Here is an 18,873-nt window from a genome sequence, read left to right on the forward strand (position 1 = left end):
AATTAAAAGACACTTGTCCAAACCAGATGAAGATTTATTAAAACAGATAAAATGTAGTAACAGGTAGAAATTATATTCCTATCTTTCTGCTTTTATCCACCCATCCATTCATTTCTAGCCTTTTTTCATAGTTGCTAATGAGCTGATGGAATTTCCCAGCACAGAAGCTTGTGGAGGCAGGGAATATCTGCAGGTTCAGAAAAGGATCAGACCAAAGGATCAGACTGAACAAAAGGGAATGGGCAGAATATATCTTCTAGGGCCAGGTTTGTGTTCTCTGTCTCAGTAGCAGCTCCAGTTAGATCAGAATAATTGGCCAGGTTGAGCTGACCCATTTCTAAAACTCTTAAAAGCACTGTTCTGCTGAAGTTGCTAATTTGTTTGTTAAAGGGTTTCCTCTTCTAATTCTCAATTAACTCATAGAGTTTATCTGGGCTACCTCTTACTATATTTTTGACATAGCTCCTAAGAGAGTGGGATCCCAGTTACACAGAAACCTCCAGACTAAATTGTAAAATTTCTACTAATGCTTGTATCCATAAAAAATATTAAAAATATTGTAATTTTGTATATTTAAGCGTACACACCTTTGATTACTCACAGTAATGGTATAGTGAATTTAATTATACATACAAATAAAACAAGTAATTCATGCTTGTTTAAGAAAGAGTAGCTACATTGTTTTTGCCATGGTGGTCCCTGGAATAAATGATGAGGGCAAAATAGAATTGTTTGCTACAGAGTCTTTTCATGAGGTCATCACGATCTTTCAAGGGCACCTCCTCTCTACAGACCTGGTTTCTCAAATAAATAGTAGCATGTACATTGAAAATGATTTTCCAGAGGTTGAACTAAGTGATTTAAATTACAGGGTCCTGGTTAATCTTGATCAGCACTGTTTAAAACAACCCAAAAGCTAATCTGCCCCAGTCATTATAGCCTCACAGTTAATGAGGCTTGTTTTGAATCTGATGAGAATCTTCTTTCCAGGGCCAGCAAAAGTTCAGCTAATCATGGAAAAAATATTTGAAACAGCACATTTAGGGACCTCTGCCCTGTCTCCTTTAATCAAGCTTTGCAGACTGAAGCAGTTAAAATACAGTCCAGCATTGTTGTTTGGATTATTACTTTGGCAATAGTCCACATTTCTTTAGCAATTTGGAACACACTATAACTATCCTGCTGATAGTAGACCCAGAACAGTCTTTAAGGCTTCACACATATGAACCACATATGAACCACAGTGGAAAGTCAAAGCATGTGGAAGAAAAGAGGAGTGGGGTGTCATGCTCAGGGTAAGGTTGTTGCAGAGTAAGGAAGGTAATTTTCACCCCAAATCTTGTGTATTGAAAGAAAGAAGTTAAGCTATGGAAGACTTCACCCTCAGCAGAGCACAGTAATAGGGATTGTTCCCATCCAATGTTCCAGATTACAAAGCAGGTAATGTTCTTTATATTTTTCTTATGATCTCAATTAACCACACTGGTGTTTGAATGACTCACAGTAAACCACATGGAAATGTGCTGACCACCCTGCCTCTTGGCATATGAGATTTCCTTCAGACATGTTCAGAACACCTCAACGTAATTTGCTTCCTTAGCTCTCAATTGGTTTCCTAAACTGTTGCATATATGTCTTCTTATTCATACGCCAGATAAATAAAATATTATTTATATACAGCACATAAAGTTAGTGGATTCCTCTAGACTGTAAAGAGACTATTTTCTACTCTGCAAATATTAGTGTATGATAGGTATCAAGGCCTGCAGTTCTGACACTTCTCATTATAAAGGATTACCTTCAAAGTCACAGTAACTGCACAGCTCAATAATTTCATAACTTGATCAAGTTTAAAAAGAATCTGGTCCAAAATTCTCCATGCTGGGAAGTTTTGTTGGGAATGTTTCAGCACTAATGGAGCTGCATTTTCTAACAGCTTAGGAAAGATACTTAAAGCTGTTTCTGTAAGAAACCGTGTCATCTCCCGAACATCCAGCGTGAGTCAAAAATCTTAGGATGCCTTTTGCCTTCTACATGAATATAGGCATGTTCTTTCAGAAGGTACTGTTTTTCACAGTGGAGAACTGTGAAGAATGTTGCAGCTTAATTCTCCATGGCTTCTTGATTGCCTCAAAAAACATCCTTTTCTTAGAGCTTCTCTATGTCAGAAAACTAGAATAATTTATGGTGCAATTATACTTCCCATTTGACAGCCAGTCATTGACCAAAGAGTAATCCATTCATTTGTAAATCTTTCCAAAGATTTCACAGATAATAACAGCAAAAATTATACCAGTTATTATCATTACAGTTAGATCAAAATTTTTAACCGGAATACTTCAAATGTCCTAACATATGAGCACTTTACTTTCCAAAAGGAATATTATCTTATCCTTTCTTATTGGAAACAGAACATAGATCCAATTCTCTTCCTGCACGTGCACAGGAAAATGCACACAGACAGACATGTTAGGTGACAAAAAAGATAGAATCACAGAATGGTTTGGTTTAGAAGGAACCTTTACAATAATCCAGTTCCAATCCCCCTATCATGACCAGGGACACCCTCCACTAGGCAAGGTTGCTCAAAGCCCCGTTGAGCCCGGCCTTGAACACTTCCAGGGGTGAGAACATCTACAACTTCTCCGGTCAGATATAGACAATATGTTTGATTCATTAAAAGCACTTAGTTAACAGAAAACCCCCATCAATTTCTGCCTGACTAAAGATAATTATGAGGTGTGCAAATTACTTAATAACATGTAATAAGCGTTATTCCATGTTATATGGTAGTACTTGAAAAGTTGTTTTCTTAGAGCTTTTATTGCATACGATGAAGTACAGTAAAATACCACAAGGGCAAATGTGACATTCAAGAATATCTGACAAACCCATGTAAGCTTAATGTAATATTCTAAGAAGCTATTATTCCTTTTTTGGTCTGTTTTCGCTCTACAACTTCTTGGTACTGAAAAAAAAATGGGACTCTTGCTTTGCAGGCTTCCCTTCATCAGGCGCACATAACATTTCTTTTGCATGTATCATAGAAGCTGCCTATGCTTCTACTTATGGTCTTGTCACAAATGGAGTGATGCACTTCACTTGTGCAACAATCTACCTTATCCATATAAAACAGTGGTTTAACAAGATTTGATGGCAGTGTCCACTAGAATATTTACTGCATAGAGGGCAGAATCAGATAAAGCTCTCAGGAAGATCCTTCCATTGAGTCACAAGGTTCAGAAAGGTTCCCCCTTGCTTTATAAACTTCTCAGAAAGAAGTCTAGGTGTGACTGAATCCAATCCTAGTCTCAGACTTGGTCAACAGTTTTATCTATATGATTATAAATGTGTACAATAAATTCTTTATATCAGTTATGATTTCAAAGTTTAAAGTGTTCTCAATCACTTATTGAGGATCTGTTGCAACAAGGGATCTCTTAGCCTCAAGAAGTAACCTTGAGAGGGGTCCCTACTCTAGGGGAGATCCTGGCATGCAGCCTGGTGATGTGCAGGAGAGCTCAGCAGGCCCTGGGCTGTCCTCTGTTTATAAAGTAAGATTACACTCCTATTTGCATACCAGCAAGACATCCAGGTCACTGTTCCAGACAGCCTAGGTTACCATGTTGCCATCCATCCCGCCAAAGTCCAGAATAAGCTGGATGCAGCAATCACAACCCCCACTGGTGGTTATGAAAGGTATGATAGGGAAGGAAGCACAACATGGCAGATTTGCCTAGAGATATGTTTACCTGTTTGGTTCTGAAGTCATTGCTAGCCTTGTAGGAGAAGAAATTTCCATTTCCTTTTCTTCTCTGACAGCAACTGTATGTATTTGAAAATCATGAATTATTAACATGGGCTGGTTTATTATGGTAGCAACTTAAAAGCATTGACTCAGTTTATCATAAAAACCATATCTGGCTTTAAAAGCAGTTTTGCTATCCACAAGAACCATTTGAGAAAAATTTATTTGATATTTATGAGGTATATACATAGGATATACATGCAAGTGTCATAATATATCATATGTATGCATGTCACAAGCTCTACTGTATAATCATGTTGGTAGCATGCCTTTGTATAATTAAAAAGAAGCATCATAAAGATTTGAAAATGTCATAGACAGATATATTTATGTATAAACTGCACATCAATTATTTAATATTTATGTGGCAAAAATCTATTCACTGTCATCACTTTTATACTACCATAAGGTTTAATTGTATTCCCAGAGAAAAGACTGAAATGAATTGGAAACAGGTCTGGATTCACAGCCTTTCCATATCAGTGAACATTTTAACCCCCAACCTTCTTAAAGGGAAAACATTAAAAATTTTCTTTAGTTATTGTGTCTAAGTTAACTAGGAATTGATTTTCCAAAACAATTCTATTGTCACTTATCAAGCACACAATTAATAGATATTTTTACACAGCTATTCTTCAGAAATCACTTAATTATGTTTCACACAACATAATTGCATCTATATTGAATATTTTTGTGATGCAATTCATTTAATATGTCACTGCATTTGTTCTTTCTATAGAAACTGATTTTATACATTCTTTTGAGAAGAGTTGAAACATGTGGCCCTATGTGTACAGCTCACAGAAGAAACGCCCAGAGGAAAATATATTGCAAATCTGATTTTCCCCTAAACCTTACTTGAATTTTGTAAAGTATTTATGGTTATATGTCTTCCTTTTGAGTTTTCTCATACCTGGAATCTGAAGCCTTATCTCAGATAAGGATGCAGCACATAAGTTAAAGGGTGTGTGTTGGGGGTTGTGTATGCGTGGGTGTCTATCTAAGCCCCCAGGATTTACTAGGGTGAACTAAAAATAGGATTGTCTTTGTATAGAGGAAAACCACCTGGAAATTTTCTGTTTTAGTTTTTGTATCAAACCATTATTTGAAAAGTCTGTTATGGAGCTGCTGGCAGGAGACAAAGTGTCAAATTATGTGTTATTAATACATGATGGTGGGGCTGAACCTGGTGTCCAAGAAGTTCAGAAAGGTGAAATTCTATATGGCAACTTTCCTAGCACAGTTTACATTTCCAGACTGTTACTATTGTGTAAGCAGTAGAGTTGGAAGGCATGTGTTCTAGATGAATGTGTATAAACATTTATCTGATTTTAACATATATATTCACAGGATTTCAACTGTATAAATGCAACTTGATATGAAAGTGCCTGAAGAAATTCTTTCACACAGAATGTGTCAACATGATGTTGGAGATTGCTCTTGGTTCCTAGAAGTATTGCCCAGATACAAAAATACATTGAGGTACTTAAACACCTGTTGTTTCTAATTAGGAGTTTTGTGTCCAAACAAGATTTGGGTCCCTACATTTTGTATCTCTTCTCTTCTGTTGTTAAATAGTACTTTAAACACTTGTTTCATCTCCATTTGGACCTTTGAGCTGTGCCACCTGCTTTCTTATTTCTTTTTCAAAACCATAAATACTTCATTAATGTTTCCACATAACACATTTATCTATTGTTTCTTATAATGCCTCTTCATCGAGTGTTCTGTCTGATGTCAATATTTCAAGCCAGTAAGGACAGCTGGTAGAGGATAAAACGTAATTCATTCCACAGCACTTAGATTGAGTTCACTAAGTGCTCAAACTTTTCTTAGTTTTCATAGTCATCAACAACTTTTAGGTGTTTGGAGTCACACATTTAAAATTCTTCAAGCCTTTTTGAATTTGACCAATTCCTATTTTGAAAGTAAGCAAGACGTGGTGAGGCAAATACATTTAAGCATATTAAATAATATACTTACTGTGTCCTCTGAATGTAGGGAAGAAAGGATATCAGACCTTTGTGATCTGAGCAGATTACTTATTAAATTTGATAGAAGTAAAGAGGTCAAGTCTTCTAAGAGTGACATTGCTATAGGAAACTTAAAATTTTAGAGAACCAATCTGCTCATTCCTATCCAGGGTGATCCACTGCAAGTTCTGCTACCTCAGTACAGTTTCAGGTGACTCCACTTGCTATCTTACCGTGGCAGTGAATGTTACGTCAGCTCTCATGTTCCAGACCTTAACCTTACAATGTGTTTCTTGAATTGTTTTGGCTGGTTTCAAAATCAATAAAGACTGCATATTCTAATACCTTTGCCACTGAGATCTCACAGGTCACAGGGAACCATGATGTCTGAATGGAGCCAGAGAGAACAGTTAAAGAAATAATTAGTGGTCTTCAAAATCTCTTTATGAGGAAAGATTATACTTAGGCTAATGTATGTCTGAGTGAAGATGGATAACATTTGCAATATGTTTAAGATGCAAGATCCAGGCCAGGAGTAACAGGAACTATTAAGTGTGACATAAAGACATAAGGAAGAGAATAAAAGTGAGCTGATTAAATAAATAATGGAAAATTTAAAATTCTCATAATTTTGAAATGGTCGCTTGACTTTATGTGTACCCAAAACTTACTGCAGAATTACCGTGACTGAAACATGGATCATTTACAGGGTGACAGAAACACAGCTGCTTGGAATTTTTGGAGCTACTCTGTAGTCTGAAGTGTCCCTTCACATGCAGCATGTTGAATGTCATAACAAAGAATCTATGCACTGATACTTCTTCCACACAACATCTTAAAATCATTAGATATTTACTATTTTACAGAAAATATTATTTTAATTAGAATTATGACCACATATTTTAGTTCTTAGATGTCTTGGGCATTATAAAAATAAAACATTTTTTACTAACAGTAAAAGTAACTGGGAGTACTGGGGCTGAAAAATAATAAAAGCCAGCAATAGTGCACATTTGTCTAGTGACTATCATCACAGGATTCCGTAGTACTTTTGTGCATAAACATACTACTGAGAAAACACAGAAGTTATTCTGGGCCAGCAGCACTGCTAACGTTTTTCAGGATGGGAAGTAATTAATAACTTCTTTAATTAAAACCACAGAAAACATTTGGAAGAGAGAATATAATTAGGGTGGGGTTATCACAGTCAATAACCCCACTTCAGTTTCATTTCTTGTGGAAAGACAAAATTCAATGTCCTTCTCTGACTTCTAGGAAAATACTGGGAGACTTTAAATTCAGGACAGGCTAGAAAAGCAGTTTCTGTAGTGGCAAGACAGTTCCTATGGCATGCTTAATAATGTCTAAAAGACAAAAAGCATTGGATCAAGAGAAAAAACCCTTGCCAGATGTATTCATTCTTTTGGTCTGTAATTTAGTTTAGTATCTGTCAACACTAGTAATTGTCTCTTTGGACACCCACTCATATCATACAGATTTCTTTTTCACTTTTCTAGAAGTCTTAATGCACACCAAGACATTAAATAAATGCAATGATTGTGATAAATTCTTTTTTTGTTGTCTTTCTATGTGTGGTTTAGAGCCTTCTGTCACTGTGTCTTGATGAACATTTTTGATACTCCAGCTGTCTCAGAAATACTGTGTTGCCCATCATCTCCTGGCATTAGACCCTGCATGGCTTGCCTGTGAGTTGACTTTTTAAATTAACAATTTGAATATGGTTTGTTTTGCTTTTCAGAAGACCAGAATGTGAAGTGTTTGGCTGGCTGTGAAAGGCACATTTTTTCCCAAACTGGTGAGACAGATGTTTTCACAGGTTGTCATATTTTGCCTTTTTTGCTCCTCTGACAGTTATGTTGTGATCTCTGATCCCATCCATATGGATGGTGGAGAAGCTTGTTCCCAATGCCTGTGGTAGATTGCATGTATGCCGTCAAGATGAGTATAAAAACAAGAACTCCAGATTCTCATACCAAATTAAGAAATCAGGCAAAGAACTGTTTATGGATAAGACTGGGGTTTTTGTGAGGGAGAAATATTACAAGAGGGCTCAGGGATCCTCCATGTCAGTGCATATTCTCAGTACAAAGGCATGTAAGAAATAGGAGCTGAAATCTCCTATAGGTGCCTGGGATATTCTTTTCCCTGGTATTTAGATAGTTACATACATGGATAGGTGCATAGCTAATGGATAGCTATTTAGCCACCTATTTGCTAGGTGGATAGGTGAATGGAGGGGTGGATATATACTATACATTTTCTAATAATAATGCATCGCTTTTCAAGGTTTTTTGTCGGTTTTCTGTTTTTGTTCTTTTGAGTGTATTTGTTTGTTTTTATTGTCAGAGAATTTTGGCTACAGGAATAAAAGTTACTAATTTTGTCTTGTATTGAAAAGAATTTTCCTGACAGTGTATTTGATCCAATAGAGAGGTCTAGAGGAATCCATAACATTCATCTTAAGTTTTCGAGAAACTCTTTTCTGGGAGAATGAAGATCGACATTTCTTTATTAGTCCCTCATTAACTGTATCTATTTCATCACAGTGGACAGCAATTCCATTTTCAGTTTTGTGTAATAATATCAGTGATGCCTGAAGCACATTTCTGAGGATGGATTCCTTTATGTGGATGAATTCTTGTTCACAAGAAAGCCAGAGTTCCCATCAATTTCCATAAATCTGTTAGGTTACTTTTAAAGGTACAACTAAGTTTTTAAGATCAAAAGAATGTTTAATTTTTCAGTTTCTCTTCCTAGACTTCTTGTTTATCATGTGTTTTTTCTGAGGTTGCATAAGACAGACTTACACTACAATATATACATCTATGGTTGCACCAAAGGTATGATTCTTAACTAGCACAGATAGAGTAGTTGACTGTATCTTTATCAGTTTTACTAATATCATTATCTTCCTTTTTGTTCTGATCGAGAGTTGTTTTATGGTCTTGTTATAAAGATTAGACTTACTTATATTTTCTTTGACTGATAAAGGAGCTGGATACAGGCATAATCAATAATTCAATGCTGCTGAACTTCATGAAAGTTTGCTAAATGTTTACAATCATAGCAAAATTGTCAATGAGAAAATAAAATACTCGTGTGAATCAGCGTAGTTCTGTGTAAATTCCAAACCATGGATTGAAATGCGTTAAGATGGAGCAGATTGCTGAAGAATAAAAGTTCTTTCAATCGTCTCTGAAGACAGGATATGCATATGCTTTCATCAGCCTTGTCTCTAGAGCATCTAAACAGTAATTTAAGAAGTTAATGTCTTCAGTATGTTCCCAGAAAGACCACTCCTTTGCTTTTAAATATTACTTCACATAGAGTATCTGCTGAAAGCCGTACTTCACTAATATATTGCTGGTTGTGTACTGGAAAGGTTTCTGCAGAAGGATTTGTCTTACAGAGGTCTGCAAGGTCGCAGGTGAATGAGACTTTCACTACTGATATCAAGGAGTGCATAGTGGAATCCTAAGCAAGTCAAACCCCAAGATAATTTCCTACAATGTTTACATCTGCATTTGTAATTTTACAGGATTACCGTGATCTAAACAGCACCTAGCTCCATTATATTCATTAGCATATTCTCTGCTGACCATCCTAACTCCAAAATAATGTAGAAAGAGAGGTAATCCCTCAGAGAGGTAACCAAGGCTGTTAATAGATATCAGTAACAGCAAAAATACTGAACTAGAATGAAAGCCTTTTATCTTTTTAAAAAAGATATTTTACAGGAAAATGTCATGTAAATATTGATCTAAAACCATCATCAGGATAACTTAATGTAAGTCAGTGAAGTTTTACTCTGTATAAATTTGATGGAAAAGTCTTTCATTTACTGCTAAAACAGATTTAGCAAAGAACTGCATGCTTGCATCACACATTTTTTCAAGAGGAGGTAAAAGCTATTTGTTTTCAGCCCTAAGGGGTTCTTGAACATATTAACGTAATTGCCACTGCCACTAACACTGACAGTACATGTCCAGTTAATTTAACTCACATTGGAGTGCATTATTGTTTCTTAAGGACTCCTTGGAATCATATTGCAAGGTTTCAAATTGTGACAACAATCACATCAGTAGGTCTTTCTGATGGGTATCTGGATATGTGCCCTGTTTCTGAACCTGAAATCAGCCTCCAGTCTCATCATTTGACACAAAATGATATTACCAGTTTTTATCTTTTCATTTGAATCACAAAAAAGAATCTAAAATTTTAGGAAGTTGGCTTGTGGGTAAATCCAAATATGTTTCAAATATCAAAGAAAGAAGCTATGGTAAATGCTAGTCATTTTACAAAACATAATATATGAAGACAAAACAATACTGGCATATAGTTCTTAGGTAAAATATTAAGAAGGAGGAATGAAACAATCATTAAATCTTTCAAGGTTCAAGCAAATATGTATGAGAATCCCCAAATTTGCTATCAGTCAAATCTAAAAAATAAATGAACGAATTTTTAACCACCTACTATGTATGCACCCAGACAGACACACACATACAGACAGCATTCCCTTCGAACAGGAGATGTCTTGTCCTTTCTTCCTGGAAGTAATAATGACTCCAAGAAATTATGTAAGACTGTGAAACATTAAGGCTTTGTGTCAGTATAAAAAGATTACTATGCATTACCGGAGTTTCTATTAGCTATGATTTTGGTGCCAGACACAAGTACAGAACAAGGCCCTCTGCCTCCTGCTATTTCTTGCCTTCAAGGTTTTTACAGGAGGAGAGGTTGTGGTCACAGTGCCTGCAATGGCCTTGCTGGCAGAGATATGGAGTGCAGCTCTAGGGCATCTTCCAAATGCAGCAATGACCTAGGCAGGACAGTATTCAAGGACTTCAAACACTGGACTTATCTTGCAAATAAAAAGCAAAAAGAAATCCTAGTGTTTCAGACTGTCTCTGAGGACTTGTCCTGCAGCTGAAACTTATGCCTGGAGATTAAGGTGCCTTTGTGGGTCAATTCTAATTCACATTTTATTCTCTACAATGTAGAAAAAAATACTTTTTCATTTTCCAACCTCAGTGTTGGGACTTCTCATCTGTATCAGAAGAGATGAAATTGTAAAAATGAATTAATGCTTAAAATTTTGAAAACATGAAATGAATGATGTTGGAATTAGAAACTAATATAAAGAGCAAAAGAGTCAATTATGAGTTACAGAGTCACGAATCTGGGTTTAGGAATCCTGCCGACTATGCCAATTTGTTGCAAATGGGCAATTCAAGCTGCTTGAAGAACCACTGTCAAAGGTATCAGCAAAAGTGGTTTTATTGAAATATGATGCTGTAAAAGTATGACTTAACAAAGTTCAGTGGCAATATTCTCTCTCTTACTGTACTGCTCAAAGGATTTAACAATGATTCAAAACTACCAAGGCAGAATTAAAGTTACCAAGGCAAAATCTTAGTGCACTATATTACAAGGTTATGAGTGATATTGATCATTTACCCAAAAACTGTAGTTGTTAAGAAGTGTCTCTGCCTTGAGAAGCAACACTGAGAGGCATTCCAGTTCAATGGAATCACTGCCATGCTTCCAGTTGCTTAGTAGGGAGACCTCAAAGAAGGCTCCTTTAGTCTGCCGTATTTATAGAATAAAGTGGTTGGCATGAAGTCAAGTTACATGTGATGGAAAAGGTATGCATGAGACTCCTTGTAACCTCAACTTTCTTTGTTCCCTCATAAATGAGAATTGGAAAAGTTTTCTACTATTCATGTGTTCATCGTATGATCAGTGCTGCAAGCTCATATGCATCAATGCTCCTTGTGTCACTCAGTTCCCTTGTGTGTTTTCAGAGAACAGATTAGAATTAGAGAGTTCTTGGCCCCGTTAAGGATCTCTGGACTTTACTTCCTTTGGAGCATGTACCAAACTGCTGCTAGTCCAATTAAGGAGCCAAGTATATCCATCATACCCTCAGATGCTCTGGTTTGTAAGGGATCCTCTTAAAATGAAAAAGGACACAGTTCAAGATACAATGCTTGTGAATAAACTGTGCTGCAAAGTAGTTACCAGTTTATTTGCAAAAAATTGTATAAACCCTTGTGACTTTTTTCTAAGAGAGGTTCTCTAGTTTCTTAAAACTACTCCAGGATCATTATCTTGAAGAAAGCTTATTTTGCAGTGTAACCTGTCACAAGGAAACTTTGTTTCTTTTATTCCCATTCTCTTTAAATCTTTTGGGGCCCATCGCTTCTGTCCTTTTGGCAAATCTCTCTCTGTAAAGCACTATTCTTTCTTGAAATATGCAGCCTATGGCTTTGATATAGTTAGTTATAGAAAGGCTCAGTTTTGCCTGGGCCTGTCAGGTGCTTAGGCACACTCAGACCCTAAATTAACCACATCAAAAAGGAAAATTCTCAGAACTTCCCCAGGAAACATGCAAGAATAAACTGAGGGCTTTCAGTTTTTCTTAATATGCTGATATTTGAAACTGACTTTAAGCAAGAGCATTCATGAGACTCTCATCCCATACCTTCTAATCCTATATACAGAGATAATTATCTGCCTACCTGAGTCACTTGTTATCATTACGGTTGTTGCCTTCACTGTGTAATTTGAAAGACAATGTACTGTGGTCTAGTAATTACAAACGCTGAACTCACAAAGTGTTGCAGTAGCTGTATTGTATATACCTGGTTTTCATCCTGTTGTATGTACAATGTCCCATTATTTTGAAAAATATAAAAAGAGATTGAATAGATATTTCCTCTAACCTACCTCTTATCCCTGAGGCATTTGAAGAGCTATTGGATTATGTGGAACACAATGACCAGCCTTTATATCATCTTTTGACAACATATTGAGAAAGAATAACCTTTATATCAATTGCAGTCAACAAGTCCTCCCCATTAGTGGGGTCCTGGAAAGAGGGCTAAATAGTTGTCATTGAAGGCATTAGAAATTTCACACACATTTTTGCTGTGCTTTCTTAGTTGTATCATTTTAGCAAATGGCGTACATAGCATGTTTTACAAGGGATGATGATATAATCACAGAATCATGAAATCATAGAAAGGTTTGGGTCAGAAGAGACCTTACCGATCATCTGGTTCCAACCTCCTTGTTATGTACAGGTACATCTTCCACTAGACCAGGTTTCTCAGAGCTCCATCCAACCTGGCCTTGAACATTTCCAGGGATGGGGCACTCACAACTTCTCTGTGCAACCTGGTCCAGTGCCTCCCCACCCTCATGGTAAAAGATTTCTTCTTAATATCTAATCTACAGCTGCCCTCTTTCAGTTTGAAGCCATTCCTCCTTCTTCTATCACTATGTGATCTTGTAAATAGTCTCTCCCCAACTTCCTTGTAGGCTCCCTTCAGGTGTTAGAAGGATGCAATTAGGTCATCCTGAAGCCTTCTCTTTTCCAGGCTCAACAATCTGAATTCTCTTAGCTGTTCCTTATAGCATAGGTGCTCCATTCCTCTAATCATCTAATATTCTGGAGTTTGCAGCCACCTTTCAAATCTTACTTTAAATGTCAGTCCAGATAGTAGTTTTTCACAGGAAAGAACATTTTATTGGTTTTCTTATTCACTTTTTACATTTCCTCTGAAATGTAAAATAACAACACTAAGGAGTTGACCTTCATATACACAAGTTTATATCTATTTGGATCAATGTTAGTGGATGTTAGGCTCCCCATTGCATTCTCATATACAATACACAGTCTTTGTATATAATCTTTATTGACTTGTTACAGGTCCTCAAAATGACATATGACAAATGACTTTTCAGGAGCAAATGTTCCCTGTCCATTTTTGATTATATGTGGGATGTCAGTATGCTCACAGTGTCCCAGAGAAAAAAAAAAACTGTGAACACTGGCATAGGCAAAAAATCAGAGTAGAAAGTGAAAACACTACCGCTAAAAATTACTCTTGCTATGAAATAATTTTTGCTTTCCAAATAAGTGAAACAAACAAATGACTCTTTATGGGCGATGAAGAAATGAGGCTTCACACACAGAATTCAATTTTGAGATTTGTCTGCAGAGCTCTCTCTGCATTACCCTTTCATTAACCTCTTCCAGTAAACAGCACCTGGTGTTGCCAATCAGTTAGCTAAAATTCCCAAAACTTTGGTGACCTTATATTTTGATTTCACACATTCGCACACTACCATTCTGTGATTGTTTTCCATCATGGCATAAGCCATGCACACTATCATGCAGACCATTAAGTGGTTTTCTGCTTTGAGAACACAACACTCTATCAAAACATGGTCAAGGCTGAAATACTCCTTTTTGATTCTTATTAACTGAAGGCAGGTGCATTTGACTCAGCTTGTTCCCACAACTCTCCCCCCAAAAAATGAGATCAAAAATGAAATGCGGCAATGAAGTAAATACTTTTTTGCTGCAGGGCTTTTGTTAGTCCTTCTCAGATTAAATGGCCAGATTTACTATAGAATACTTGGAAATGAATTATACAGACCTAAAAATGTTGATAACCTGTACAGATCTATTTTTTGGAATATTGTGAGTGGTCATTGTTAGCAAAAACTTAGCATTGAATGCTTGGAGATGCTAACATATTCAACTCCAACACAGTCAGGCACTTAGAAAATCTAGTTAATTGGAATGGGTGAGGTTTTATTTTTTTAATCTGCCCTGTGTTAATCATGGTAAAAAGTTGTGAATAAGAGAAGAATATGGCACAAGCATGGGTTTGGAATTGAGAAAAATCAGTGTGAGTCCAAACTGAGGTACACCAGCAGGACTGCATGGGAGCCCTAAAGATCAGAAGGAAAAGCCAAACTTATTTGCTTTTATTCTGCCTTTAAGTACTATATTTTCATCCATAGTACATTCACTAACCTACATACATATGATATATACACATCTTAAAAATTCATAAATTTTCTTTTTGCCTTCTCATTCAAAAGTGAAATTTGTCAAAGAAACCCTGTCTGAGACGCAAATTAAATGTTGCTTATTTCAAAAAGAGAATTAGTAACATGATACTACAACCTTGTAGAAAGTCAGCTCAGGCAGCCATGCCGGGAGGCAGAATCATAAGACAGGGATCTTGTCCTTTGCTACTGGGTAAGGCTGGGTTATTGATTTCCTCCATATATTCTTAATAAAACACTCCTCTACTCTACATGTGCTGAAATAAATTATATGGTAACCTTTGCCCCTCCCCAGAGATGAAAACTCAATAGGTACTACTGCAGGCACTTCACTCTGAAGGAACTGAGAAAAGCCTGAGCAACACAGACTTTTTCAAAATGTGATTCTTATTGCACAGATGTGATTTACCTTTTACTAGCAATATAAATAAGTAGAGCCACACAGTTATAGAAAATACTCCCTGAAGGGGAGAACTGTGTATGCAAGTTAGTTACGTAGATGAGGATTGCAAATTGGCTCTGTTGGAATGGGAGTTGCCTCTGCGTCAGCTTCAGAAGCTGACATAGTAATACCACTTTGTTCGTACAAAAGAGTACCCTTCCTTAGGCAGTTTTCAGAGCTTGAGAAACCTCAGCTAACAAAATCTCCCATCAACCTTGTGAGGTAAGTAAGTAGCAATATTAAATGCATTTTTAGTATTTATTGGAACTCTGTGTTGTTGTTCCCGTAATTTGTGATTTTTCTCTTTATCCAACACTGGAAAAAAAAAATCAACATTTTAAAATCGTCTGCAAGAAAGATTACAAGAAAAAGTTGTTCTGGAAATGTCGAGAAGACATTCCTGACATATTTAATTAGCTGCTTTTGCTTTTGTCTGTCTTTACACAATCAGATAAAATACAATCAGATAAAATACAAGTAATCAGTGACTGAATTAAAATATTTCATTTTTAAAAGATAGTGTTCTTATGAGGTTGAAACATAATATGTTGCCATTATAAAAAATATTTCCTCCTTCCAAATCTACAGGTGTAAAAAGTTCTGATACAACATTTTTTTTTGAAATTACCATATATCTATATAATCCATATCTATATTTATACCTATAGCTATACTTATATCTATATAGTCTATATCTATATGGCAATACATGTATTTGACATCCACTTTTCAAGAAGACCTTTGTGTTACAGATAACTGTGTGCAGCAATGCAGTCTTAGAACCATGGAACCCACTGGCAATTCCTTGAATGATGTCCTTTGGGGAAAACATGCTCATCTTTGAAATCTTTGCCAAGTACATTTGCCATACCCTTCTCTCATCCCTGTCTGACCAACTATCTGAGGCATATTTGGCACCGAAAAAGTAGGGTTTAAAGAGCAAAACATAGATGTGTACTTCAACCCAACAACATTTTCCCTTACTCTGTGGTTTTTACTACAGGTAACCTGAGGTTTAAGGAAAGTAATTCGTATTTGTCAGATCTCCTTCTGGGCAAAAGCTTCCTTTCCAGACTCTTTCTGTTGCTGGTTGATTTAATCTAGTTTAGCTGGTTTGTGTAGTTCTTTTTTTTTATCTCCCAGTCTTTCACTGTTATTTGATTATTAGCCAGCCAGTGCCATGTCATTAAAGCTCCATGTGTTCGTTTGTGTGGCAAGTGTTATCCATAGATATTTAAGTGTACAGTACGAGAAAAGTGAACACTTATCACAAGTTCCCTGGGAAATGTTAGATTGGGTTTTTTTTAAGGATGGCACTTACAAAACAGTGCTTGCTAGGCAACTGTAGAAATGTAATCAAACATTTCAATATTTTATGCTTTTCAGATCTATTTCTCATATCAACTGTTTTTTTATTGCCGGAGATCTGATTTTTTTCCAGCTGTCATTCATCTAATTCACAGCAGTGGCCCCCCAAATTGCTGTAGTCAATATGAGAGCCAAATTACTTTACCTGTCAACATTCTGCTTTTGTCTTCATTCTAAACATCATTCAGCCCCAAGAATATTGTCTCTGCAGGTGCAAAAGTGAGTAGGAATGCCAACAGAAATTAAATGACATTTTATCACGTTTAAGATAGCATGCAGTTTGTTTCTAAATGGTGATTGCACTTTCTACACGTATTTCATCAAATGACATCTCTATTGCTTCCTGATCCAACTTCCCCTAAAGTCAGTGATAATTTTTCAGTGACTTCATACAGAGCTGGATTAGGCTCAATATGATTGATAGAAAGACAGTAATGAAATACAATAAATTTAACAATTAGGTTTGCACTCATATTGTCTCAGTAGATCTTAGACGCTTAAGGAAATAATAGGTACCTAATACATGACACTACTGTTCTCCTATTCTAGATCCCCTTTCCCGGCAATGAGCATTTGATCCAGAAGGAGTCATATTCAAGTTTCTACCTGTTGAGTAGGAGTATAGCATTTTACTTCTGGACTCTTACAAGTCTTTGAATATGTAACTAATGGAGAAAAGAGGCTGAATGTTTCTTTCTTACTATAATTTTTGTAGTCACCCTTTTTCTAATGATCAAGAAAATAACCAGAATCATCAGTCTGAGAGAAATCAAATGTGGTGAGATTCACAGACTGAATACATTGTATGTAAAGAGGAACTGTCTTTCAGTCACTTGTAAATTTTGTGTGTTCTGGATGTAACTCTCCTCTGCCCTTGTCCTCTTCCATATGGAATCAGTTACTGTTCCTTTACTCGTGACATGCCAAGGCAGTTACCAGGTAATTAATCACCAAACTTTTGGTTTAGTAGTGATAAGAACTTTCAAAAGCTCACTTTGTCTCTTAGATAACTAAGAGATAACTTAGATAACTTAGAAGGACTAAGCCAATGTGGCCATACCATCCTCAATGCATATTTATTGGTGTCGCTTTAAAAATAACTTGAGAGCAGGTGTTAATAAAACTCAGTGCATGGATGCTTGAAGAAAGTAATCATTCAAAGAATTTGAAAGAGTATTTCATGAATTCATGTAGCTGTTGAAACAAATGTTCATTGAAAAGTGGTTTTGGTATTAGCTCAGCTCTTGACTGAACTTCAGAGATTGCTTGTGAACAAAAAAATTGAACGAAATAATCTAAAAAAAAATTTCCTATTAAGAGACACACCTTTGAAAGGCTACTTTTGAGTGAAATAGAAATATATTCAGAAATAAAAATACAGTTCTGATATTGTTGTATTTTTAATGGTCTCCTCATAAAAATGTAGCAGCACTGGTGAAAATACTGCACAATTTTTGCTATTTTTTGAAGTGTAAGGTGATCATTCCATTTGTTTCAACAACAACAAGTTGCCTGATATTTTGAATGAATAAAGATGGCGGGTTACATTTTCTTTTGGGATGGAGAAGACCATCTGCCACGTAATGGGAACCTTTCAATGCAGAGGATAGTTTGCTCCAACTCTTGTACAGCCGTGAATACTTTTAAAGCTTAAACGTTTTACAATGCAAGACACAAACCCATGACCAAAACTCACAAGAGTAGAAAAATACCTGCAGAAATAACTCCAAAATGTCAAAATACTTATTTTGAAATGCTCAGCTTCTAGGAAATGGTTGATCAGATAAAAAGTGAATTTATGGAAAAGCAGTTAGAGGACTTGCTGATGGTCGTTGTTAAGAAAAAAGATATTAGTTTTGCATATTAGTTGCAAAAATTTCTATGAAGTGTCAAGTCACCTACTTAATTAACTGGCACCTGAATTTATTGCAAATATTATTGCAAATATTATCCAAAGAACTCAAGTAATCAGTAATTTATATGAAAATCTTATTTAATGGAGCTAGAGTGTTTTACCAACAGTTATTTTAAAAAATATCCTTGCAAATGACTCTGATAACTATTTATCATACCTGGCAGGAAACCTGATGTCAAAAAGCTACCCCTTTATACAGAGGCCAGAATTATTTGATTTGGGAAATTCCAGATTGGGTGTTTTTTTGGTTTTGATGTTTGTTTGGGTTTTTTTTGTCTGAACATGAACAACACAAAAAGCTTAAAGTTTCCAATGTTAAAATATTTTTTAAAAATACATCTTTTTGAAAAATCAAGGTGTTCACTTCAACAAAATTTGATTATAAGTGAGTTCTCAGTTACATAAAGCTGTCTCAAAACGAGGCAAACAACAAATAGCTCTATTACAAAAAGATTGTATTTGAGACATTCCTTTTACA

This window comes from Neopelma chrysocephalum, unplaced genomic scaffold, assembly GCF_003984885.1.
Source record: "Neopelma chrysocephalum unplaced genomic scaffold, ASM398488v2 Primary Assembly neopelma1_24, whole genome shotgun sequence".
NCBI lineage: Eukaryota > Metazoa > Chordata > Aves > Passeriformes > Pipridae > Neopelma > Neopelma chrysocephalum.